General features: G+C 41.0%; 1 long non-coding RNA gene across 2 annotated transcripts in view; it reads left to right on the forward strand.

The window, feature by feature from the left end:
• The window catches only part of LOC134421630 (uncharacterized), a 158976-nt gene that overhangs the window by 90335 nt on the left and 41069 nt on the right, over window positions 1–27572 (forward strand). For both annotated transcript variants that reach the window (XR_010028635.1, XR_010028636.1), the window contains 2 exons: window positions 9277–9318; window positions 23986–24033. This is a non-coding gene — a long non-coding RNA (uncharacterized LOC134421630). The remainder of the gene's footprint in view (window positions 1–9276; window positions 9319–23985; window positions 24034–27572) is intronic.

Consider the following 27572-nt stretch of genomic DNA (forward strand, 5'->3'; position numbering starts at 1 on the left):
TTTTCAAGAGAGCTGAGGACATAGAAGTTTATCATCAACCCTGGTTACCCTCTTCCCATGCACCCATCCAGGAGAGGGATGCTTAAGGCAACAAAATTCAGTTCAACCCCTGTCCTTAGGGGAATATCTCATGGCCTGACCAAATGTCCTGTAGGACTGAGTGTGACACCACTGGCATGAGATAAACCAAAGGGGAATGGGTCTGAAGGGTGACAGAGCTGTGGGACAAAATTAAATACAAACGGTAGAAAGTGAGATTTGAATCAGTTGAGGGAACAAATGGAATTTCTGTGAGATAGGACTCAAACAACAACTGTGTTTTCTTGGTTTCTCTAAGTCATTCTTCTCCTGGCCAGTAAATCTGTGAGAAAGTGGTAATGAAATGTTAATGACCCCCAAAATTATCTTCCTTCAGTCATTGCTAGAAATGGCATTGGAAACAACAAAATGTTGAACTTCATGGTGAGAAAAAGATGACTTTTTTCTTTTGCTCCATTGTCCTGAAAATGTTGTATAATTACGGAGGTTTCTTTGAAATAGCACACGGTAAAAAGCTTCATAAATGTTTTTAGATTTCGGGAACTATAACTAGAAGTCATTTACTCCTGGTTATTTCTGGAAAGGGGCTGACCATAGCCTGTCTGGGGGCAACACTCCTGACTGTGCAACACTCCTGACTGTGCAACCTCTCCTGACTGTGGTTGGAGGAGCACAGAAGTGCCTACAACAAAGCCTTGGGTTTCAAATCCAAGCAAACAAGCTGCAAGCACCACTTACATTTATGTTTTTGTAGTGATCAAATGTTTTGGCCAACTCCAACTGGTGCGGAAGGAGCAATTCTTGTCCCATGAAAAGTGGCTGACCTGAGTTAGAGACAAAATAGAAGATGCAGGTCTGTGGCTGAACAACCAAACCTCAGAAGCACAGAATCAGTTCAGTCAGAAGAGACCTTTGAGATCATCACATCCAACCTTAAACCCAGCACTGCCAAGCACTAAACCAGGCTTTTAAGAGCCTGAAATCCCTCCAGGGATGGTGGGGTCACCATCACTTTGCTGTGGAGCTGCTCCAGCCCAGCTTGGGGGAACCCTCAGCACCAAAGCTCTGCAGGGTCCCACCTGGAGCATGTGAGAGAGCTGTGAACAGAAATCTCCTCCTTTCCAGCTCCAGTGCTCTCTCTCTGGTCCAGCCTCCACAGATAAACTCTCTGGAGATGTGATTGCACTTACAACATTCAATACAATCATTCAAGGCAGGAAAAACCAGCGAGCGCTTTTAGGTGATCAACACCTCCAGAAAGAAATGTGTTCATTAGAGTTATGACAGCCCCAGTGATTCATTAGTGGAACAGAGGTTATTATGCATTTGTAGATATAAACCAGAGCTGATCTGAACAGACTGAGTTCCCTCAGTAAGTAGCCTATTACCAAAGAATTAAAGGTTGCAGTGGGATCTGCATCTAAAATTGGAGGAAACCTCTCAGCCAGCAATTCTTTGGTGCTGTTACTGTTTTTAACTTGAATTGCTCTTTTCCCTTGTTGGTATTTGCTCTGTGATGTGTGTGTGGAGAGCAACTGTTACACTTCTCCAGAACAGTATAAACTTGTCATATTAAATTTCACTTGGAAATTAAAAGGTTTCTAATCAGCAGAGCAGTGAAGCTCTGGAACAGCTTTCCAGGAAAAATGGAGGCCAATAAATTTAATCATAATGAAGCCTGAACAGTTTATAAAAGGGATTATGTGACATAGTCCTTAGAATATTAGGGGACTGAAATGGAAGATCTCTGTGTCTCATTTTCCAAGCTCTGTTCCTATGTTTGGATGTTTCTCTCACAACAGATTTTTGCAGATAATTCTGTGATCACTGCTGCATGAAGAACACCAGAAAGTCAATCCCAGGGTACCAGTGCCCCTTGTTTACAGCTGCTAAACTTCAGCTTAAAAATGTCTGCTATGTCAAATTATTTCAGTGTTACCTCTTCATGCAGGCAGTGGCGGTGGTTGTTACAGGACTGAAGGGAATCTAACACAACACAGGTTCAGCTGTGGCAGGTGAGAGGCCCAGTTAACCCAGCACTTTGTCTCCAAATGTGGCTGAGAGAAAAGATTTAATGAGCAGAAAAATATTGTGATAGTGCTTCTTAGAAATCCTTTCCTAACCTCCAACAATTCAATGCCCAGGGACCTCACAGAAATCAGATCTAGCTCCTCTGGGCTTCCTAAGCTCTCCTCTCTGATTTTTCTTCTCTGAATTAAAGCACGTTTCTAACACTTAAAGACTTTTGACACTGATGCAAAGGCTTCTACAGCAGATCTGCACTGCATGGAGAAGCTTTTCCTTCTGATGCCTGCTTGCCTAATTTCATGAACAGAGACCAGGAGTGAGCACCCAGGAAACTCAGGTGTGCTCTGTCATACTGCCCTTCATCCACCCCTTTCCACACTGAGCCATCCTGATCTGCCTGCCCAGAATCCAGCATTATCTTCATTATCCTTCTTACATGTATACAGAGATTCCTTTCCTTTCCTTTCCTTTCCTTTCCTTTCCTTTCCTTTCCTTTCCTTTCCTTTCCTTTCCTTTCCTTTCCTTTCCTTTCCTTTCCTTTCCTTTCCTTTCCTTTCCTTTCCTTTCCTTTCCTTTCCTTTCCTTCCCTTTCCTTCCCTTTCCTTCCCTTCCCTTCCCTTCCCTTCCCTTCCCTTCCCTTCCCTTCCCTTCCCTTCCCTTCCCTTCCCTTCCCTTCCCTTCCCTTCCCTTCCCTTCCCTTCCCTTCCCTTCCCTTCCCTTCCCTTCCCTTCCCTTCCCTTCCCTTCCCTTCCCACTACAGATAGCATTCAAGATTCATGCTACCACAGACAAATAAGTTGACATAGATATTCTTGCTTTGTTTAGTTCTCTAATCCTTCCCTAACATCCCAACATTCAGTTTCCTTTTTTTCATTAGCTGCTGAGTACTGAGATATTTTCATGGAACTTTACATTCTGATCACCAAATCTCATTCTTGAACAGCTTCATGCCCAGTTTTCAGCGTGCCTTACCATTAATTGGAGCTGCTCTTGAGGATGAAAATTCTCTTTTTTCCTCCATTAAGAGAGAGAATCAGTCCTAAGTCAGCCTCTAATTCCCTAGCTGGGGTTGGCCATCTTTGCTTGCAGTTTGTTTCTGTTTTCCATTAAAAAATAAGATACAATCTGTGTCTGCCTACAGTTTCTGGTTGCCTCTGTGCAGCACAGCTGCAGGAAGGTTACAGGTTTTTGTTCCTTGTTGGAGCTCCTTGTTGGAGCTGCAGCTCATCCTTCCACCTGGGGAGATTACCTTTCCTAACAGCATGTGAAACTTGGGATGTTATCTGGACTCCTTGTTTAGAGACCAGCTCTGAAATTAACCATTCTCGAAGAGAAGAGAAGAGAAGAGAAGAGAAGAGAAGAGAAGAGAAGAGAAGAGAAGAGAAGAGAAGAGAAGAGAAGAGAAGAGAAGAGAAGAGAAGAGAAGAGAAGAGAAGAGAAGAGAAGAGAAGTCAAATAATTCACAGCCTTTGTAAAATGAATTAAAAGTTGAGTTTTTCTTAGCTGCTGTGATCCTCATAGAACCAATGCATTTCAGAGCTTGCTCTCTGTATTATTTAGGCTATAGAGAGTGAATTTATAAGCAAATGCAGGACTTTCCCATCAGCAGTGGAGTGTGTGGGAAATATCAGCAGTAGTCCAGAGTGTCAGCACATTTCATTCTCCTGAGCTTTATTTAGTCTTTACCAATAATTGCCATTCATTTTTGGCTGCTAATGTTAATTTTTGCTAGTTTTTACCCCCTCTAATCTGCCAATTCCCTAAGAGATTGTTTTGTGTATACAGATCAGTAGTTTACATACTTTATCTAGAAACTTGTGGTGTTCTTTTCTTATCCTAAACAGCCAGTGAAGCAAAATGGGAACTGGAGCAGGCACTTCCCCAAAAAACAGGCTCCACTGATATTCTGCTTTGCTAGTGGGTAAATCACAACGAGCTGGCAAACTGCAAGCCTTGAGTTTTTATTCTTATTTATTGTATGACCCTGCAAAGTTCATACAACACATCCACAGAAGGAGCTAATTAATAGGGTGTCAGAAGGTCTGAGCAGAGCTTTTTATAGCTCCTTTAACCCTTGTGGGAAGCTGTTGTTCAGGGCAATTTGGGCTGCTGGCTGACATTTCTGTATGCAGGACAATGGTGACATTTTTTTCCAGGGATTTTCCAATTATGGCTATTGGAGGTGAAGTATTCCTGGATGAATAGAGTTTAATGTTATTAATCACAAAGGACAGTATTAAAAAAAAAAAAAGGAGCTTTTTTTTTTTTCAGCACTGTGTAAAACATGATCCTGCACACTGTGGGGATTTTTTAAGGTTTTTTAGAACAAGAAAACTGAATGCTATGAATCACAATGGGAGTTTGGTTGCAACACCCAGCTAATATTTCATTTTATCTGATAGTTCCTGATTAAGTTTATCTTTTAGATACCTCCATCACCTGTGGATGTTCAGTCTTTCCCCTCTCTGTTTAAAATGACATGCAGAATACCATACACAGCCAAAACCATTTTTCCCTCTGAAAAATGCTCAGCTCCAAATGGATCAGAGAAAATTGTTGTGCATGGAAGCAGGTGTCAGCAAGCAGCAAAAAGGTAAAACAAAACAAAACAAAAATCGAAGCAAAAGGCACCCCCGAAACAGCAGCATGCACACAAGCTCTCTGACTGCACTTATATAAATAAACTGCACATCCTGTGGGAAGTAAACCACCCAAATTAATATTTGAGAGACACTTTGGCAAAATTCCTTTGGAAAGCCAAAATTTTGACTGAACTTTTAGGAACTTGACTCTTTTGTGCTGCTAGGACAAAGAGCGCAGCTCTTTGGTGGATGCTGAGGGAAAGAAGCACAGATGCTCTTTCCTGGAGGATTTTCTATCAGTTTTGTTATTTAACAGCATAAATAAATGATAAATAAATAAATGATAACATTTTGCACTTCTGCAGTCACTTGGATCTAAAGAGCACCAAATGTGCCCAAAGAGATTCTTCTAGAAACTGGGTAAAACCGCAAACCGCTTAATTCATCCCAAACCCAAACCCGAGGAAAAGCAGTGTCAGAAATGTGGCCTTAGTGATGGAATTACTGACGGAACAGATAAAAACAAAAAGGAAACACTGCTTTACCTTGAAGTCTATTTCCCATATTTATTATGGGGTGAAGCTCCAGAAGGAGGAGGAAGCTTTGCAGTTCAGTAACATTTCCAGCAGCTTGGGAAATGGCCACACTCCTCAGCCCTGAAGGTTGGAGGAGGATCTTCCAATGAAAATGAGAAATTACCTTGTAAAATGCTTGGGACAGAGCTGATATTTTGTAAGTCAGCTGTATCACAGCAATTTGTTCTGCTTGAGGTGTCCCTGCATCACCTCATGAGAATAAATAACAGGAATAATCAAGAACAGTGAGTGCTTTGCTTGTGATATTTAGTGATGGGGGGTAAAAAACCCAAACAATTGTAAGAAGGCCCTGCACTCAAAGGGACCTTGTAAGAAACCACTCCAAGAGTTGCAGAGGCTGCAGCTGCTCTCTGCCATCAGCTGTGACCCTTCTCACACCATTTTCCTTGTCCTGTAGGTTTCCATGAGCCCTCCTGTGCCCATCTGCCCTTTACTACAGGGGGATTTCAGGGAGGGGGCTGTGAGTGCTGGAATGTGGGTATTTAGGGTGTGGGACTGTATTTTGGCAAGCCCCTTGCAGTATTTATACCAGAATTATTCATTGGGCTCCCTGATCTGGATTTTCAGTGAGAACAGTGCAACTGCAGAGGCAGTGGGAGGCTCAGGTTTTCCTTTTTATTGCCTCAATTTCTACACAGAGCAGTTGGGGAAAAGACAGGGGAGTCCTTGGTGCAGCTTTGGTTTTAATATTCCTTTTGGTTATGGAGTGGCTCACTGTTTATGAGTATATGGGTTTCAGTTCTTATTTCTTTATCTTCAAAGCCTGGTTCATGTTGATGTTACCTGTGTAAAAAATTGAAACAGTGGATGTGCACTGAGAATCTCACCAAGTTCTCCCACTATACCAGCCTTGATTAAAATTAAAATAAATATACAGGTGAAAAAATGTGACCTAAGATTTTGCATTATTCAAAGGAATCCTTTAATTTTTTTTTTCAAATGAGGCTTTAATAGGATTATATATGTATGCTTTATTATATTGAAACTGGCATACCATTCAAACCTAAAACCCCCTTTTCATAGTTGTATTTAATGATTCCTACTTCTTTGAAGCTTAACATATTTTCACCATATGGCAAGCATTTCATTTTTCCTATTTTTCTAGTGGAGATTAAATTAAAATGGTTATTTGGTTTAGCAAAACCCTTCAACCTATGTGTGCTGCAGGTCAAGGATTCTGTAGGCTTATTCCTCACTGCCATCCCATACTTTTCTCAACAATTTGTTCCAAAATCTTATGAAGTCAACCAAGATATTCCCACCTACACCAGAATTCCATGCTAAAATTAGGAAGCAGTATGCACTGAACTGTCCTGAATTGAGTAACCCTGTCCTGAGTACAACATAAACTCTGATGTTTGTAGATTCCACATTCAGGCCTGGAAAAAAAACCCCAAAAATTGCTACAGGCAAAGAACCTCTCAGCAGGGAGAGAGCAGCTTCGGATTCCATCTCTGGATAAATATTTGCGCAAGAAAATTTAACCCAGTTCCCTAAAAATCACGTTTTGCAGGCCAGTGCCACGGGATCACAGAATGGCCTGAGGTGGAAGGGATTAAAGAACCTTCCACTGTCCCAGGCTGCTCCAAGGCCTGTCCAGCCTGGCCTTGGGCATTTCCAGGGACGCAGGGGCACCCAGCCAGGGCCTCACACCCTCACAGGGAGGGATTTCTTCCCAATATCTAATTCAAACCTGTTAGTGTGAAGCCATTTTAAAGAAACAAATTTATTTTTAGATTTCTCTTTTTTTTTTTTTTGCAATTATAATAAGCATTTCTGTTACAGAATGAAAGCCTCGACTGCACTTGACGCAGCGAAACTTTAGAGTTTCCCTTTAATGCTGTGGGAGTTTCAGCACGGGTTGGCCAGCATTTCTTGACATTCTACCTTCCTGGATACAAAGTGCAGCTGTGAATCCATCTGCAGCCTTGTTTTGTTTTGGTTTGTTCCCCATTTCGTGTTGCTTGCTTTGGCTGCCAGGCAGAGGGGGAGCTCGGGGTAGGAAGTTGTAGCTGTATCTGTCATCTCACCTGAAGCAGTTCTGGAGATTTCTATAAACTGTATATTCTTTGGCTCCTCTACAAAAATGTGAGAATATTCAGATAGAGCTGTAACTGATGCTACATCCGCTTCTTGGGGAAAAAAAAGATTTAATGTAAAGATAAATCAAGAGTACAAAAGACCTTTCTTCACTTTCATTTATTCATTGCGTATTCAGCTTGCTTTTTATCACTCTTTGAGCAAAAAATACCCTGCACACAACCACATCTCTGTACGAATGAACCCTTCCATTTCTGTTGGGTTTTCTGTGCAGAATTCCAACCATTTGCTTGGGACATGGAGAACTAATCAGTATTAAAATGTAAAATCATACAATTACTCTTCTTTTTAAAAATCATAACACCAAACCAAACAAAAAACACAAACACAGTTTGTTTTTGTCCCAGGAAATCACAAATTTTCAATTTATGTGTTCTAATTTATTTTCTTTTTTTTTTTTTAAAGAGGGTTTATTTTCTCTTTCCCTCTGTCTAATATGATAAATTATTTCTCATTAAAATGCATTTTTCATTCTTCCTTGGGCTATTAGATGTCACTGACTCGAACAAAGGAATGTTCACATAAGTCATTCCACTTCCAGTCTTTCATTTTCCTATCAAAATCCTAAGGCTATGGTTGTAAGAGCATGAAGTTTTGTCTTGAAAGACACAAATTGTCTTTAACTCTATTAATGTTAATCATATTTTATGGCACTCTGGACCTTGTGGGATGAAGCTCCTCACTGTACTTAAATAATGATATTCCTGCTCACTCTGCTTTTCCCCTACGCACATTTTACCACCTGAGCTCAGGTGCTGCTGCTTGCAGGGTCCTGTGCTCGTGGATTGCATGAATTTCCCTTTTAAAATGTTATTTTCCTGCTTCCCAAACCCAGCCTGGGCAATATTTACAGGAGTTTCAGCTGGAAACACCAGTGCCAAATGCTGACTATTTTGTTTTCATGTTGTACCTTTGTATTGCTCAGTCAAAACAAGTTAATTTTAAATGGAATGTTTTCATTCTAAGGGGGGGAAAAAAAGTGAAAAAAAGAAAACAGCAGCCCTTTGTGAGGTGTTATTTTTAGGTTTACCACTCCAAAATGACTGATAGAGTTCTGATTTCCCTTGTCTATAAAACTTTTAGGCTTCGACCTTGCAGTCTTATTTATTGTTGAATAAACTTTTATATTACTTTTTAAACCTCTCCAGTCAAGGATTTACTCCTGGATGAGCAACCACAGTCACCCCATGATCCAGCACAGCAGAAGCCAGTGCAGACAAATCCACATTTCTTGAAGCATAAAATCCTTCACAACAGCATGGAAAAGGCTTCTGTTGGACAGAAAACCTCTTAGATTTTGTCCCACTGCGTTTTGTATTTTCTCACTGGTTTTTCTGGCGTTTTCTGTCCTCATTGTCTTATTATTTTTCTTACCTTATTCAGCATGGAAAGAGGATTGAGCCTTGCCTTCCAGGTTGAACAGCACCTTGCACAGCCTGTGAAGGGAATAACACCATTTTAATTTATGAGTGCCATCCATATTCTCTCAAGTGTCACAGCCGCTGTTTCTGCTTTTCCTGGTCCCCACAAGAAATGTGTGTGTGAGGGCAGGAGGAACAGAAACTGCTCCTGAATTGCTGGCCCAAAGAAATGCCATTCTGCAGGAGAGACATGGTCAGTGTCAAAAATTAGATTTGTTTTATAATCTTCATATTTCTTCTATCAGGATGTGGCTAGACTGGTATTTTAGTGCAGAGGTACTTGAGGGAGCTGATTTCTTACCAACATGTACATTAAAAATAATCTTATAAACAATAAATAAATATAAAGAACAAACTTAACCATGCAGCTTTGCCTTGAGTAATTGGTCCAGGTACACTTATTTGTAAGAATGTACAGACATTTTTATAAATCAGAAAGATGTCCGAGATACAGAGAGTAATAAAAGGAAAATAAAACTCTGTAATTCTGCTTATGTTGTCTCTTTCCAGGTTTGCCAGCCTGAATATATTCTAAGGTGATGAATACCATGGGTGAGTTCTGTAACAGCAGATGTGTCAATTCAATTCTTTCAATGAGTCAGATACAGATTATTTTGGTTTTCTTTTAGAACAATATGAAACCCATAGTCTGGTTTGATTTCACTATGAACATAGGTGAGAATTGTCAATTTTGTCTCAATTTTGCCTTGAAAGCTGATGGTGATTTTTCTTTTTTTTTCCCCCTAAGCCAAGTAATGATATAGTAGAAATAGATAAAATATTTGTTTGTCTGTCAATATTAAATCCTGTGCCCTGGCCTTTGCAAACTGAACTGTGGATTTGTGGTTTGGTGCATTCGCAAACCTGAGGCCACACTAAGAAAAACTGAGCAAACAAAAGCTGAGATTTTTGGCATTGCTAAGAAGTCATCAGATCCCTCTTCTCATCTCCTACATGAGGAAAGAATGACAGCTGGTGAAACAAAATCTCTGTAAAGTTTTGCGTTCTCCTGCTTGGATAGAACTGAGGGGATGTGAACTTGTATTTTCCTATATATAAAGTTAAAGCAGTCATTTAAAAGTAGGCTAACACAAAAATAATCCTACAATAAATCCTCAAATAATTCATACCTTCAGACAGCCAACATGAATTCAGAAAAGAGGGAAAAGGGAGAACAAAAAGGGGGAACTGGAGGTGGAAGATCTTGAAGGGAAAGGAAACAACTCTGAGGAATTAAATGTAGAGAAAAATTTTGAGAAATGAGGGGTGCTGAGATAGAGATCTCCCTGCTGCTCACATCCAGGATATGTGCCTGAATCCCAAGACCCTGCTAGCCAAGGAAAGTGCTGGATGCACAGAAATCCCTGCACCTTCCCAAGGCACAGAGCTTAGCTTGGGTCTGTCATTACTGCCTGGGAAGTAAACACGACCATAAAAAGGGAAAAGTTCATTTTATTCTGCTTCATTTCTTTTATTTCATTTCAATTCTCATATTTCCAGCTGAAGGAGTTTTATTCTTTACACATTTCTTCCCATGCCAGTGGCCTTGCTTCCAACCTTTTGACTTTGGCAAGAAGCAGCCTAAGTCAATAAAAAAGAACTCCAAGTGTCGTGCACAATAAAGACTTGGGTACAGTTTTCCAAATGACTGTAAAGAAAAATTTACTGAAAAGCAGGCAAAGAACTCGTATCTAGAAATCAAATCTCTGCTTGTAAAAGTCAGAGGTTAAATTCTTTTATTAAAACAGCTCTTACATGCATCTTTCAGGCATGCCCTATCCTTGCTTAAATATTTGAGGGGAGGGAAATCACTGGGATAGGCAAGAACATTTCCATAGATGCATGTTAGAAATCTACAGTACAAAATTAAATTACTTCCCTCTTCTAAATGACATTTCTGATTTTTACTTATCAAGCATTACAGGCTCTAATACAACTTTTGAAAGGCAAAAGGAAAATTAAAATAACAGGAACAAAAGACTCATCCCAGTGTGTATTTATTTTACTTTGTAATTCATGTCAGTCCAATTGTGCTGCAGGGTATTTAGTTTATGCAATGCTGAAGTTTGAAAACTACACCCAGAATTACTTTTGGATCATATTCTGAAGATATATAACATGGGAAGGATTGATTTATTTGCATGTTCTGCGGTTTTGTATTTTGCTCAGTTTGTGCCTAAATTCTGATGCAGGAAGGCTTTAAAAATCATATTCATAGCAGAGGGAGAGGAACATCTTTATCTAACTGCCATTTTCTAACGTCAAGACTAAATTTTAAAAGTAGGCATTGACTTTTAGACGGTCAAAACAGAAATCCCTCTCTTGACTTCCACAAGGTGAAGGCAAAGATTTGGAGCTGCTTTCCTAAATAATAAAAGATCCATAAAATGGCTGCTCCTCTCAGGCAATGGCTGCTTTCACAATCCCATTAATTTTACTGTGTGAAGTACTGGTCTCCTGAGAGATGGAGTTCATTACTTCATATTTTGTGGCCCCCTTAATGGATATGTTTAATTACACAGCTTCTGGTGTGAAAGAAAGGGGTATGGGGATGTTCACGTAGGGTTTCCCTTTGCTGGGATTTGGGAACAAACCTCCACCACCTCCCCCAGAAACACAGTGAATTTTGGCCATATTGCAGAGCTGGGAACTTGCTGAATGCCTGGCCACAGAAGGCTTTTCCTGTTGGGCCCATGTGCAATGAATATTCTGATTTTTGGTGGCCTTTAGTTGTGCCCTGCCAGGGCTCATTCTGTGGGTTGCCAATGGCACTCGTGCTCCTGACTCCCACTGGAGATTTTTCAGCATGGAAAATATTTCCTCAGAGCTGCCCAAGCACGGGCATCACTTGCTTTTTATCTCCTGGAATAAATATCAAAATCACCCCTTCATCACTAACAGGGCTCATTTTGCTCCTCTGAGGTTGAATATCTCCACAGACTGAGGCTGAATATCCCCACAGGCTCACTGCTGCTGTTTTAATTTCATGGTAAGACAGAGATGTTTCCCTAACATGATTTCCATAGATCAGATTTGATTTCACTAAAATGCATAACTTCACTAGGTGGATAACTAAGGACACGTGTCTGAAGCACAGCTGAATTAGGAGGAGTTCCATCAAGGGTTCTTCTTTCAAGAAGAGAAATACCACAAAGAAAATCATAAGAAAGCACCAGTTCTGGTCAATAATTTATTTCCTTAATGAACATGCCCCAGATTTTGTGCTCACTTTTTCCAGTTGTGGCTTAAAATTCTGAAAATTTGTTGCTTCCCACCTGCATAAATGTAGGTTATCTGATATGGAAATTTAAGAGCTAATTCATACTCCCATCTTTTTTTTTTGCTGTAAAATAAGGTTTATGAAATCCCCTAAGTGGTGAGCGTGAAACCTATCTGTGGACATTAACTTTCATCTCCTACAATCCAAAGAAAGGAAAATACATAGAGTGGGATCTGACCCAAGAAAAAATGCTTTTCTTTCTGAACTACCAAAATGCATCATTTAAACCCATACTCTCAATCTAGTCCATCCAGATGGTGGTCCTGCAGCTCTTATTAATGGCAAAATATTCTATTTAATCTGTTTATCTTTCCTATATTTGTCTTTTAAACTACTCTGGAAGGTTTGTGCATGAAACAGATCTTCATAAAAATCGCATCTTTGAAATCAGAGCTTCAATGCGACTATAACACTGATATAAAAAAATATTATCATTGAAGAACTGCTTTTTTGATACATGAAAACAAAACCATAGCTGAGAAACACCACTGAGCCTCAACCAGAGACAGAAAAAATATGGAATCCAGCTCTGTTTGCATCTCACTGATTTTATACTGGTCTACCCAGTGGCAGAATGATGGATTTGATTTGTTTTTGACTCATGCCATTTTAGCTCCAGGAATAACAAAACAAAAAACTTCTGTGTTTTAGGTTGGCTTTGTTATGCTACCAGCACTGTTTCCCTCCTGGCCAAAGAAGTGTCAGTATTAAAAATAATTACAAGTGTAAAAGAAACTCCGTAACCTAAATTAGTGGATGCACTGTGTTATCTTCAGAAAGAACTGGGTGTGTTATGTACTGTGCTCTAGGCTAACTGAATTCCTTAGCTTTAGATACTTTGGCATTAATTACCTGTAATTATTTTTGTCCTTTCATTGAGATTTATGTTGGTCTGAATCATCACCAAAATCCTAATTAAATCAGCTATTTCCTTTTCTTTCTTAGTTCTGTTCAATGAGGAGTTTATTCTCATTTTGTTCATATTTGGACATTAATCTTCTCAATGTTTGTGAAAATCTCTGGGGAAGAGGGAACAGGGAGGAGAATGAAGGCACCTCAGTGATCTCTGAGAGATTTCATGCACTCAGGTGACAGGATTTTCTAAAATATTTACAATATTTACAAAAGTGATGGCTATTGTCAGTCACGGTTGTGAAGGGAATTTTGACTTCACAACAAAAGATTCTCTCTTCCTCTCTGTGATTTTTTTCCCCCCATGTCTGTATGTATACATATAAAAACACATTTTAAATTCATTCCTGTGCTTCACTTTCAAAAAGAAGACTTGCTGTCTGTCAGTTCCTGTGGTCGCTCTGCCTTCAAAGCCCCAGAGTATTTATTCACTTCCTCTGCCAATGAATATGTAGAATACTCCATCAAAACCCAAGGAGTCACACCTGTGTAAAACTGGTTCCAACATTGCACCTATTGTGTTTGGAAGTCAAATGTACACATTTTCAGAATCCCAAGGAAGAGAAATATTTGCTTTAAATGGATGCGAGGGAGGTCATGGCAACGTCTGTGAGATCCTGAGCTTTTCACTGCTCTTTTTAACCCCTCTGAAATAACCCATGAAAATCAGGATGTCACAAGAGCTCTTTTAAGGAAAAAGGCTTTGTGAAACAATAGCCAAGAGTGATGTTTGGAATCCACAGCTTAGTCTTATTAAAAAGTACAGGAGGGGTACAGGTGGACAGAAAATATTAAAGCCTTCAGGTGGGAGTGTGGGAATTCTCTCCTATATTAAAGTCTTCCTCATAATCATGAAATGCTTTAGTAATTTTTAGGGATCTCTCTTCAAACTTACTGATTTGCACTTAAATTGAGGCACCTCTTGCACCAGAATTGGGTGGTGTGTGCAAATTACAGATCCTTACAGCTCTGGTGCCTTCCTGTGCCTCATTCCCACAAAAATGCCATGTGCTTTCCCACCCCTGTTCCATGCATGTGCAAAATCTGCTTTAACTCCAAAGAAACCCTCAGAAAATGCCATTTTAGTCCTGAATTCTGCCCAGAGGAATGAGGGGATGTGCTCTGTGTGCAGGCAGGGCTAGAGACAAACTCTGCAGTGCCACTGCAGCATCACCAGGCACAGGCAATCCAGCAGGAACATGCATTGAATAGAAATATCATGTTTTTTATCCACACAGAGGAGAAAAAGTGGGTTATTCAACAGGAAAAAAACAACCCCACAAAGCAGTTTTGTGGAAGAAAAGAGATAGTCTCCAATTTAAAGGCATTTGCAATTCTGGTAGCTGTCTTACATCAAATATTACCTGGATTTTTCTGATCATTTTCCCTGCTAGATCTAAGGAAAAGCAAAGTGAATTTTAGCATCTCACACTGCATCTTTTAATAGCTCTTCACAGATGTATTCCTGAACAGCATGAAAACACTTTCTTAATTCTCTTAATTGCTTGGAATTGTTGTCTGTGGAAATAATTGGTGAGGAAATTGTTTTAGCTGGAAATCAATGTCATGCAGCCAAACCAACAGGTTGAAGGGGCAAATAACAAAACTCAATTCAAACAAGCAGGAATAAGAGGTTTTATGCTGCTCATGTATTTTTGATCAAAAGAAACTACCTGATGGTACATAGGCAGTATGAGTTTACAGAGGATGATAGGAAAATACCTGTTCTAGCCCCAACCCTGAATCTACTCTAAAGTCTGAACTTTTCCAAATTTCCAATCCTGTTTAATTTGTGTGTTTCATGCTACAAAGGGATGGAGTGAGCAGTGAGCACTCATAAGGACAAGAGTGTGTTTTATCAGGACTGCCCTCCAAAATCCCGTTTCCTTTCAAGAAAACCCCAAAACATGCATTAGAGTGGTTTCCCTTTTTGGTGGTGCACTTTATATTAAACACAAAGGGAGGAGATCTCTGCACTGGGAACTGAAACCTGAACTGGTGGAAATCAATATTCAGCAGATCAACATCTGCTTGCACCAGCTGAGCATTGGGAGCAGTGCTGCAAACTGAATAGTGCATGCTGAATATTAAATTAATTTTCTGCTCATACTGGGGCTGGGCAGAGCACAGGGCTGGTTTTCCGCTGCTAACTCTGCTGCATTTGTCCTTCTCAGCAGATCTGATTGACTCAGACAGTGGGGTGAGCTCAGCCCCCGGTGCAACCCTCTAACACAATTTCTCGTGTAGCTGCCAATGTATAATCTTATGGGTAATTATCGTTTAAGAGCATTTTCCTTAAGGAAACCATAATTAGTGCTATGATGTTTAAACAATGTTTGAAGGCTTTATTCACAGCTAGTAGCTGATGATCAGTACAACCTCTAGAAGTCACAGGGATCTGGAGCATGGATAGATTCATTTTTCCTGGTCCATGTCCAAACAAGAGGAAAAAATAAAAAAAAAGACAATATAATTCAAACTTTGACACTGATGGGGGAAGGAGGGAATTATAAATTCACCTCAGGACAGTGTCCTGTTGTTGGATTGCCCAGAGGACAAAAAAAGAAGCTGATTAATGTCCAGTTAGGGCTTCTTTTAATTGCTCAGACCCTGGCCTGCAGGAAGAGCATCTTCCCAAACCAGGTGTGTGCATCTGCAGCTTTATCACTCATTAGAGACATTCCCTTTCCCAGCCTACTTCCTACCTTTTAAAAAGTGGATATATATTATCTTAGACTGCACCATTATCTAAAGATCAAGCAACCTCCTTTCCAGTGACACATTAGATGTGATTCATTGCAGCAACTTTCAATTAGTTTAATGTTAAACTAAGCCTGTCTCAGCCTTTGCCAATCCCTCAGCTGCTTTATATGATAAAAAAAGGGGCAAAGGCACTTCCAGAGAGCCACTTCCTGCATTTATCTTAGAACCCAGTGACTGCAACCATTTTGGAGGCCTACTTATTACATAGCAAAATTAAGGCTTAATCCAAAAGTAGTTTTGGTGAAGACAAGTGGAAATATTAGGAGGAAATTATAAACAGAGTTGAGGGCCAGTGGAAAAGTGGAAAGCCTCCTAAACACAGCTCTAAAGCTCAGAGGATGGTTGGGGTGAGATTTCTTCTAGCCAGACAGCTCTCAAGAACTAAGATTTCTCTCCCTCTATGAGATGGATATTTGTACTGTGGGTCCATATTAACAAAGCAACCAACTGCTTCTCCAGGTGGAGTTATTGACAAAAATCACTTTACCTTCCTTCCTACATGCCAGCACATGAGTTGAAGGCTTTAGGCTTTGTTTTTCCTGTCACAAGTGAAGACATCACTAAAGGAAGCAAGTCATTTCTGCCTTAGCATTCAGCAGTTTTTGCCCTGCAAACAAAGCAAACTGAACCTGGGTCTTGGGTGGATGAAAGCTCCCATCAAAAAAGACATTCACAGAGGTATAGGAGTGGGTCAGGGATTTATTGATTTTATCTTCCTGTTCCTGCAGAAGCACAGCAGCTGCTTCAGAGGAAAGGACAGGAAGCCTTACAGAAGGCAATTATGGAATAACTTGCTGACAGGAAAGAATTCTTGCTAGCCCCCATTAATTAGAGGTTATCTCACGTCCTGGGAGCATGAAGACTTACATCCTTTCCAAAAAGATTGTCATGCTATTTATAACTTCTGATTTTCACTAGCTTGTAAACTGCATCTTAAACCACATATTTCTTGATGCAGCTTAATGGCACAAAATGAACAGTGTTTATTTACAATGAAGACATAAACTCTTTTGTATAAATCATACCAAATTTTTCATTAGATCACAAATTATTGCTAAGGATAACAAAACTGACTCATCTGGCACTAAAAAATAAACAGGAGTTTGAAGATTTCCCTCATAAATTCAGCAGAAAATAGTCCCATTTTATAACCATGAATTATAACAAAATGATTTTTCCTACTTTTAAAGTCTGCTATTAATTAGTAACTGGATCAAGCTTTTCTCCACTTATCTGACTTTAAGACAAATGCATTTGGGAAATTTCCATCTCTGTATTTATGCCTGTCCCTCTCTGACATGCAACGCTGGGACACCCACTTTGGCTCATGTCTGACATGCAGAAATACAAATTACAGGACTGCAACCCTGAAGCTGGAGGCTGTGTAAAAGTGAGGAGAAGCACCCAGCCAGCATCCCTTAAAATATTTAAATACAACCAAATGTCACCCAAGGCAACTAAACGCAAAGTTTGCTGTCCCCCACTGCCCCATCCTGCTGTTTGTACCAGAGATCTTTAGGGCAGCTCTGACCTGCCCAGGACTGGTCATGGACAGCCCAAGATTCAGGCCATGCAGGGCTTCCAGAACGATTCCATCGTTGCCTTTGGCCACCCTGCTTCCAGCTGAAGGGGCTTTTGGGCAAGGAGAGAGGCACAGAGAGCCAAGCGTGCTGTGCATCTCCCTCCATCTCCCCCTGCTCCCCAGCGGGCCATGTTTCAGCTGGTTTATCCCCATTTTTTGCCTGGTGGCTCACAGATCCTGCAGCCACGGGGTTTGGCTGGGGATGGAGAGCCCTGGCCTGCCCCAGGGTGGAAGGAGCTCCTGCCTTGGCTAAGAAGCCACCAACGAGTCTTGGTGTCACTTAGGAGACCCCTTGTATCAAAAGAGGATCTGGTTCAGCCTCACACACTTTGAGAGCACTGTGTCTCAAACCAAAGATCCTTTGCACATCTCCTGTCATGCTCATCAAAGGCTGCCCTTCCAAGGTGTGCAGACACTGCCTTTGTTCCTGAGACAGACACTGTGATGGTGTTCACAGGGGTCTTAGGATGAGGGAAGAGACGAGGATCTGACTCCATGTTTCAGAAGGCTTGATTTATTATTTTACGATATATATTATATTAAAACTATACTAAAAGAATAGAGGACAGGATTTCATCAGAAGGCTGGCTAAGAATAGAATAGGAAAGAATGATAACAAAGGTTTGTGGCTTGGGCTCTCTGTCTGAGCCAGCTGGGCTGTGATTGGCCATTAACTAGAAACAACCAACATGGGCTAATCAAAGATTTACCTGTTGCATTCCCCAGCAGCAGATAATCACTGTTTACATTTTGTTCCTGAGGCCTCTCAGCTTCTCAGGAGGAAAAATCCTAAGAAAAGGATTTTTCATAAAAGACGTCTGTGACAAGACACAGTCCTGCCCACACCTCCTGACACTCCTGGGGTGGTTTCTGTGATTTTTTATTTTTTTAAATTCCTGCCACATCTGTAACTAAACACGAACCCAAAGGGAACTCAGCTTTCACCTGCCATGTGCATACAACCTCCCCTTTTCCATCACCTGCCTTTAGAGCCTTCCATCATTTCCAGGGCTTTTCCACAGTTATATTTCCATCTATCTTCTCCCTTGGGAAGTGCCACTTTCCTTTATAACTGCAGCCCCCTTGTTTATGGCATCAAGCCAGAATGCAGAACTCTGGCTGCTGTTTGTCCTTGGGAAGTGCATCCCTTGGTCTCAGGAAGAGTCTCCCCATCTGCGCTCCCTTCCTACAAGAAGGAAGCCTTTGGCATCACTGCCTTTTGTGCAGCAGCTCTTGGGTTCAGCCATGGCCTCCACCTGCTGACCCAGGGATGGAAAACAGCTCTAGCTTGGGAAAAAACCAGATGGATGGAGCGGGGAGATGGGAGTTTTTATCATGTGGCCCCAAAGTCCCAGAATTCAAGCAGGTTTGGCACATACTGGGTGCTCTGCAGCAAGAAAAACCCCTCAATGTGTCAGCAGGCAATGTCAGATGGAAGAAGCTCAAGCAAAAATGGGGTCCACGCTCAACACAATTGTCACAAAATGACATAGGTTAGGTTTGCACCCTCCCCAAAACTTCCCAGTGCAAATGAACAGCAAGACTGCACTGCTTGTGAGCATAAAAATGCACAGCACTTAAAAAGAGCCAAAGCAACTACCACAGATACATAAGGAACTAAGTAACAGCAAATAATCAGAGAGCAACAGCCACTGTGGAAAACTGATATTACTTGAAGATAGGAATCATTCAAATGTGGTTCTTCTCAAAATTACATCAGATTGCTCTTGCTGTTACAAGAGCCCAGTGAAGTGATTTCTAATTTCATTCATGCCATGTGTCTTTGCATATCTAAAACCACACAGAGAAATCTTTCCCCCACAGAACCCGACCCAGGATTGGCCATTGCCTTCCATAGAATTAAATATTCACCCACAGAAATTTTCTTTCCTGTTCTGGCATCCTCTGCAGTTCAGGCCTCAATGAAATGCTGAGAGGCTCAGAAAACAGCCCCTTTATCTTTGCTATCAAAAAGGGGTTGGTCTCTGGGAAGTTTAAGATTACTGGGGATAGAAAAGTCTCGGGGGACTGCCCTCTCACAGCACCACTGGACTCCTTCTGCAGAAACTCTGTTCTTTGGAGCTTTCTGAAAGTGTGTCTCCACACTAAAAGCACTGTTAGGTGCTTTCCAGAGAAACATTTCTGCTCATGAGCTGCCTTGGGAAGGAGTCCAAGCAAGGCTGGTTTCCATGAGGCTCTGCCTGGCTCATTTTGGTTTCCATGAAACTCAAAAAGCTGAGGACTGGCCAGGGTGATTCAGATCCTCATCTGGAGCCAGATGCCAGCAGTGTCCTGGCACCCCATCCTCCCATCCAACCACACAGCATCTTAAGCACAAAATCCTGAATTTTTCTGATTTCTTCAAATTTCAGCATGCGCAGGCCATGGTTGATACATTACGATAGTGAACATAACCTGGGTGTTCCAGCTCTACTCCTTTCTTTGTTGTTTTCTCTCTGGCTGAAACCTGTGCCTCTTTAAATTCAACTACTTTTTTTCATCATATAAATAACAACAAGATTTGGCCCAATTAACATTTTTTGTCTTATCCAGAAGTTAGGGGCCCAGTATAATTTTCCATATTTCCATGCACTAGTTACAGATTTCAACATCAGCATTTACCAGCATCAGCTAGGACGTGTTTTGTCAGGACAAAAAAAGCGCTTTTGATTATTTTAGCAATCATTTCAGTGCTTGCTTTTATTTGACCATTATCAGCTTCCATCCAGAAAGTTTATTTCCACGTAGTTAAATACACAAACACGAGCCCACACACTTATCTCTGTACTCCTGCACATCCCCACAAATAAACAGTTCCAAATATTTCTGAGTGGTGATGAACTCCTGTCTCTGAGAAAGAAGAGCTCCACACGCTCATGCAAAAGCCATGGCATTGATCATCAGACTGTTGTGAGGAGAGCAGCAACCCAGAGCTCAGAGGATTTGCAGGGTGTTGGTCATCACTTAAAATGAGGAGATTTGGTCTTAGTCCCATCTAGCATGGACAGAAAACCTCTACTTTTTAAAATATCTGACTTTTTTTTCCTCTCTGATTTTTTGAAAATCAGTGGCAGCCCCCATGGTTTCTTATAATGAATAACAGTGTCCTAGACATCATCTGGGAACGTTCCCTTCCTGGGGGAAGGTGGGGATTGGGGACCTCTGGGGACTCAGAGGGGTGGGTGACGTGCCAGGCTGCTTGGCAGGGTCAGGGCCGAGGCAATTCCGGGTTTGCAGGGAGCCTCCAAACCAGGGGAAGCTTTAAAGCCTATGGCAGCTTTTTAAGTGGCAGCCCCAGGCAGCTGAGAGGTCTCTGAGGTGAGGCCATGAATGGTTGGTGGTTTCCATGATCTCACCTCTTGACTTGGCTGCCCTGCTCAGCCTCTGTGAGTGTTTACATGGAGCTGGCCCTTGGAAACCTCCTCAGTGTGAGGCCAGGAGTGTGTGCCCTGGGTAAAAACTGGGGTTTGTGAATTTTTAAATGGTTTTGAGGTTCTAACTGGACTTGCTCTCCTCTGTTTCATCCAGCTGGAAAAAGTAAGGCCACCAGTCATGGTGGCTAAAAAGGGAAAGATATTTGCCCTTCACCAGCTCATGCTATGATTTTTAGAGATGTCTTTTTACTGATTATAGACAGAGGTTTATTCATTAGAAAAACTCTTCTAACCAATGAATAAGAAGCATTAATATTATTTTCTATTTTTGCTAAAATGTCCAAGTATATTTGGAATATTCCATACTCAAAATGTTGGTGGAATAAACCATGAATCTGAATTTTTCAAATCTCACATAGGTGAGTACTGATTTCCACATCTAAAGTCTGGCCCCTCAAAATCAAATAAATGTTTCCAGTGGTCTAATTTTTCTAGGTATTTGGTCCCTGCCAGTGAAGTTTTCTAAGCACCTCCATCCCTGCTTCTGCACAGAAACTGAGCCTTAACAGCATTAGGACTGGTTCCTATCTCAGCCCTAAGCCTATTTCATAGGATTCCCTGCCTGTCAGTTCCAGGTAGACTTGCTCTAAACTTATCCATTTTTACAGCACTCAAAAGGCTTCCTTTCATGTGCAATCAGATGTAAAAACAGGACAATTGAAAGCAGTTGAATGTCACTCTGCCATTCCAAGTGAAAACGCTGGCACTTTCCTCAGGAATGCAGTGACTCAAGTCCCCAAATAACACAAGACCAAATAAATAAAGACAATAGCAAACCCAGGACAACTAAATTTCAGAGCCGTGCTTCCAAACTTGTATTTAAATCATTGCCCTTAGACCACCAATAAAGTTCTTACCTGCAGTGTGAGGAGTAATTCTTTTTCCTTTGGTTGAGGTGAGCCAGCCCTTACCTCTCACAGAGGTGCTGTAAACCCACTGAAATGTGTGCTGGGAGATTTCTCATGTTAAAGGTATTTCACTTTGCATGGGACAGCCAAACAACCCTTGGACAACTGAGAGTATCTGAAAATGAAGCTTTAGCCTGTGTTTGGGGATGTTAATGTCCCTCAGAGGGAGTTTAGCTGTCCCAAACAGCCCAGACTGGCGCTGCCAACAGGGGAAGGTGCTTTTCTATTTATTGCCATGAGCTCCTTACCAGGTTTTTAAATTGACTGATTAGGAAAACCTGTGTGACAGCGTTCACAGGGGTTCTTGGATGAGAGAAGAGATGAGAATGTTGACTCCATGTTTCAGAAGGCTTGATTTATTATTTTGTGATATATATTACATTAAAACTATACTAAAAGAATAGGAGAAAAAGCTTCATCAAAAGGCTGGCTAAGAATAGAATAGAAAAAATGATAACAAAGGTTTGTGTCTCAGAATTGCACATCCAGGCACTGTCCAGCCAGGTTTCATCTGTACCCGTGTGACAACAGCCTCACCTTGCACGTGTGAGGGTCTGTGACACTTTACAGACCCTTGAGTTATCCTTTGGGCTGCTGGGGACACCTGGCTGTGCTGCCATGCAAGTGATGATCTCCTCTTTTTGGGAAGAAAGTCACCGTGACTGCCAGACTCAGTGTGGAGTTTGGGCACACTCGAAGCTAACCAGTCACACTATGAGACTGGGAGAGGTCTGACTTTCTGAGCCTCAGATGGATTGGAGGGTACAGACGTGCTCTGTTTGCTGTGTTCAGGGCACACAAGGAGAGTGAACCGGGCAAAATCAAACCACTCTGAGCTCAGTGGTGCCAACATGCATTGCACATTTATCCCTATCACTTTCTTTTTCTTCCCCCCTCTGTGAATGATTCTTGAACTTTTTTGACAAATTAGGGCTCCCCAGTTTACTTTCAGGCTCTTTAGTCTAAGGCTGATTCTGCTCTCATGCCTGACTTTGAACACCATGCTAGTGTTAAAGATTGAGCTAAAAATCAGATGTTTAAATGGGGACCTTGAGTCTTCCCAAGGTCCTCCACATTTGTGCTGTGCCCACCAGCCTGACAGATAATAATTACCAAAGATTTTGACCAACCCAGCCCTCTGATTGCCTTCTCTCCTCAAGGATTTTAAACCACCCTTGATCCTAATACACTTTGTTCCTAAAGCCCTGTGGGAACCCCACAATATCACTGTCCAGGGCAGCACTGCTGAAGGCAAAGCTCATCTAAAGATTCTCCTTTTAACATTTCTGCCCTGAGCTCATCCACTCAGTTGCCCACACATTTTTCTAATGTGAGCAGCTGCTTTGCAAACATCTTTGGGAGGAAGGCGGGTCCTGTATTTCAAAAGTTCACAAATCAAGCTGCACTGAAAGGCCTCTTTAACCTCAGCTTTAAGCATCCTCAGCATATCATTAGGAAGATTAGCAGAGCCTTTAGCACCCCACTGAATTTCCTTATGCATGGAAAGGCCTGGCAGATCAAAGGAAATATGACTTCAAATAGCTTGTGACTTATCTTGTGCTTACCCTAGCACCGCTGGCCTCTCAATCATCATATTTTCTTCCAGTAGGGATTGCTTTTAAAGACAACAGTTTATCCTCCAAGATCCTTGTTTTGACCCTTTCATCTTTCCCAACGTTCCCCTTACGGAGATGTGCAATTAAAAGAAGGAACAAACCAAACAGTTGGTAGATAAAAATGTGTTCAAATTAAGAAAGTAGTTGTGACTTGTCATTACTGCTTGGTTCTGCTAATGAAGCAACTCAGAATCTGAGTAAAATCATGTTTATTCTTTATAATTTGCCTGGAACTTGGCAGGAACTCTTCACAAACACTGAGGTCAGTGGTGTTTGTCCTTCTGTGGCGTTTTCCAAGTAGGATGAGAAGGCCTGCAGAGTGCTGAGGGGTCAGCCCCAGCTCCGCAGCACATGTGGGTGTGTTGGGACCTTTCCACCCACCCAGAGACCCCAGCTCGGGCTGTTCCAGCTGCAGGGCCCACCCACATGGACTGACTGCAAGCAGAGGTGTCTGATTCATTAGCACGCCTCTAATAAAACTGTATTATTCATCAGTTTAAGGTATTAATCACTTTCTATTTAAATTTCCTTCAGGGGCTTGTTATTTATTTTGTAGGTGTGTTTTAGCATGTTGTAATATGAAATCCACTTTCATTTAATCAGCTTAAAATATTTCCAGGTTTATTACTTACATGTAAATCTGAATTGAGATATATACACAATAACCAAGGAACACGGATTTGCAAATAAGATGTTTGACCTTTACCTTTTTTCTAAATTACAGGACTGGTAACTGCTGTATAAATGAGTCATCTGAAGAATTAAAAATCAGGTACATAACTGTTACTCCAACATATCTGTTTCAGTTAAGCATCAGCTGCTATTTCCATCCTAAATCCCATTTTCATGGGTATATAATTTGATGTTTTCAATTATATGGGGCTTAAACTTCCCTTAGTACTCTTAACTTCACAAATAAGCATGGCAATTCAAAGTTAAATGACTGTGCTTCAAAAAGTGTCATTTACCAATAAAAGGATAAGATTTGTGTTATAAGGTTTGGGTGCAAATGGTGAAAAGGAACCTTATAAAACTATGGTTTCTATTGGTTCACTGTGGATTTAACCACTGAACAGCATTTTAAACTGAGTTTCTTGTTACTTCCATTCCACTTCTTTTCAAATTAACTTTCAAACCCCGCACACTTTAAACAGCTGGGAAATAAATCATCTAACAGATATCATCAATCTCCCATCCTCAGAGAAACAGGGCATGTAAACAACCTAATGCCAGTTATCTGCAATTAAAATCATCATCAGACAAGGAAACCTGGAGTTTTCACAGAGTGATCCGGAATACTTTGAGTCAGAACCAGAGATGTTTTTAAAAATTATGAGCACTGTGGTCATAAATTTTATGTCACTTAACTCAGAGATAGCTGCCTCCTAACCCTGATGGACAGAGAAATGTGCCCTTCACATTCTGCTGTCATGTAGATATTAAATTTCCCAAAACTCCAATGACATACCAAAAACTTGAAAGAAAATCACTGAGCCCTGTTGTTTTCAAGAAGAAAAAATCCAGTTATTAGATCTTATTTGTTGTCCTTGGCATCTAAGGTAAAGGTCTTCCTATAATAATGCCAATTTTCTCACCAGTTCTCCTGGTGTATTTTGTAATCTGTTGGCATCACTTTGCCTGCAGATAAGGGAGGAAAACTAGAAAGATTTGGTGTCTTGGATCCAGCAACCATCCCTTTTCAGGCTGGACCTTAATGGTCTGGGGTCTCTGGATATTGTGTCAGGTTTTGTGGCTGGAGTGGAAGAAGAATGATTAGATCCCCTTTACTCAACTTTATTTAATGCTGAGCTGTTGGAACCCCGGGTGCTGAGAATTTTAAACTTTCTGTGCTTCAAGGCACAGACCCACAAGAGAACACTGCATTTGACCTGAGGTAGTGGAGAAGAATTCCAAAATTGATCAATAGCACTGGGATTATGGGTGTGGAGTTGTGGAGAAGTGTGTAATATCACAAAATAGAAAAATTAAAGTTTAAGGTTTTAAAATATAGAAATAAATATGAAGCAAAATAGAAGTTTTAAGGCAGAGACAAATTGTTCTTCTTTACTTTCATCTTCCTTCTTCTTCATAGGTTTAGGTGATGTTTTGTAATTAGACAGAAAAGTCCCCATTGCAGATTTCGAGAGAACAATTATTAAGTTGAAAAGGAAAACAATCTAAGTATCACTTCTTAATTAGAGTTTTTAGTCTTAAAAGATTTGTAACAAGAGATAGTGAGCCATTTTGTACCTTACTAACGAAAAGCTACCAAACTCATAGTTGTAAGACTGTTTTACTGATAAGAAATAATAAACACCTGAGTCCAAACAAAAACTACAGTCTCAGGTGCCTTCAATCCAAACCTCAAAAAATCAATACTGAGCCCCTCTCCTAAGGTTTGCCTGTGTTTGTTTGATGTATTTGGGGTGGAGAGGGCAAATTCTGTCCCAAAAGTCTCCAGAGTTAATCCTGAGCAGGCACTGGGACTTTCTCCAGCCCCTGTGGTGCAGAGTGAGGAAGGAGACGAGCGCTGCTGGCACACAGCTCTGAGCCCTCCTCTGCAAAGATCCAATGGTGGGCTCCAATCATATATCATTAGCATTCACAAACCTCATCTCCTGCCAGCAACAGCCACTCAGCACTGAAAAATCATAATTTCACAGTGGATTGCCATGCAAGTTGAGATAAATCCCCGAGGCAGAGCACGGCACGCTCCGTCCCGAGGCACACAGGCAGCCCCCAGGAAGTCTGCTAAAGGAGATTCTGAGCACTCTGCCTTTAGTGGGCTCTTTTTACACACATAAATTCTTTTTTTTAATCTATTTTTATGTGTATCTATATGTAAATATGTGTATATGAGAAGTAGAAAAGTGCTTGGGAGTAGAGTTCCCTACGAATGATGGCTATTATTAGACAGAAATATGAGACTCTGTTCCACCTCTGTACCATCTGTGTGAAAAAGCAGCTTCAAGGCTCTAGCAGCACTAAAAAAGCTGGCAGTGCACTTTTCTTATCTCTGCTGCCTGCAAAGAGAAAATTAGTAAAGGCTCCCTGATACTGAGCAATTGGATGTGTTTACCAAAAGGAGCCATCAGTGACACAGAATTCTGCTCTGGACTCTGTAAAAAGATTGTATAAACATCTGCCTTATCATTTACAGTACATCTTTCCCATGCACTTATTTTTTATAAGTATCTTAAAATACCCAGCATGTTCTTGCCATTGTATTTTTAAGAGTATTTTGAGCAGATAAGCTATTTCCTTACTGATGCCTATATTCTGCCGAGTCAAGTATTTGCACTCAGTTCAAAAGTAATGATGAAAGTTTGACATTTTAGGTTTTCACTTTTCTTCCAGACTCACAAACAAGAATTAGTTTCCCCAAATAAATCTTTTCTACAAGGCATCTTTGGTCAGAGAGCTTCGTAAACACAACTCGTGGAGTGAAGCAGCACAGGGCTGAGTTCAAGGCTTTCAAACCCACAATAAAATTAAATAGTTAATTGGGAAGGTGGATGCATTTCAGAAGATGCAAGAGCCAAGAATGCCTTCTGCCTTCACTGGAACTGGTAACACATGGTTTTTCCTTGTAGCCCAGCACAGAACCAAACCGAAGAAAACACTCTCACAAAATAATTTGGTATTAGAATGACACGATTCTGATTGTTATTAATGGATGTGAGACCAGCCTTTCATCCCACTTCAAATTAATCTTCAAAACCAGCATTAAATCACACATTGAGAGTCAAACACCTCTCACTCAGGCTGGGCTGCTGTGATTTGTTCCCACTCCACAGATTGTCCATGTATTTAAATGCAGTTGTAACACTGCAGAGCTGATCTCACCAAACTCTGTGTGTCCTAATTCATAATTTTGGTGATAGTCTCCTTTAGATCACAGTGAAAAGCACATTTTGGTGTGTAACTGTGGCTCAAAGCCAAGGCTGGACATGAAACTTATTTTTTAACATTCTGGTGGTAGCATCTATGAGTTGTTCAGTGTGTGCTGGTCTGCCACTTCATTTTGTCCTTTAAATAGACACAATTTTTGCTCACACAAGGTGTGTTTTTCCACCTACATCTCCCTGTAGGCTGCATCTCCATTATGTAATTCATGAAAATAATACTCGGGGGCAAACCTGGGTGCTTTCTTGGGCTTGCCAGGCTGTGAGCACAGGGAGTTCACAAATTACCGGAGTGAAAACAGAGGTGTGGGTTTGCCCTGCAAAAGGTGGCAGGTGCATTGCAGGACTACAAAGGGGACCTGCTCCTTTTGGGAACCTGCCATAAACACAACAGCTGAGGCAGGAA

Source organism: Melospiza melodia, chromosome 9 (genome assembly GCF_035770615.1).
Source record: "Melospiza melodia melodia isolate bMelMel2 chromosome 9, bMelMel2.pri, whole genome shotgun sequence".
NCBI lineage: Eukaryota > Metazoa > Chordata > Aves > Passeriformes > Passerellidae > Melospiza > Melospiza melodia.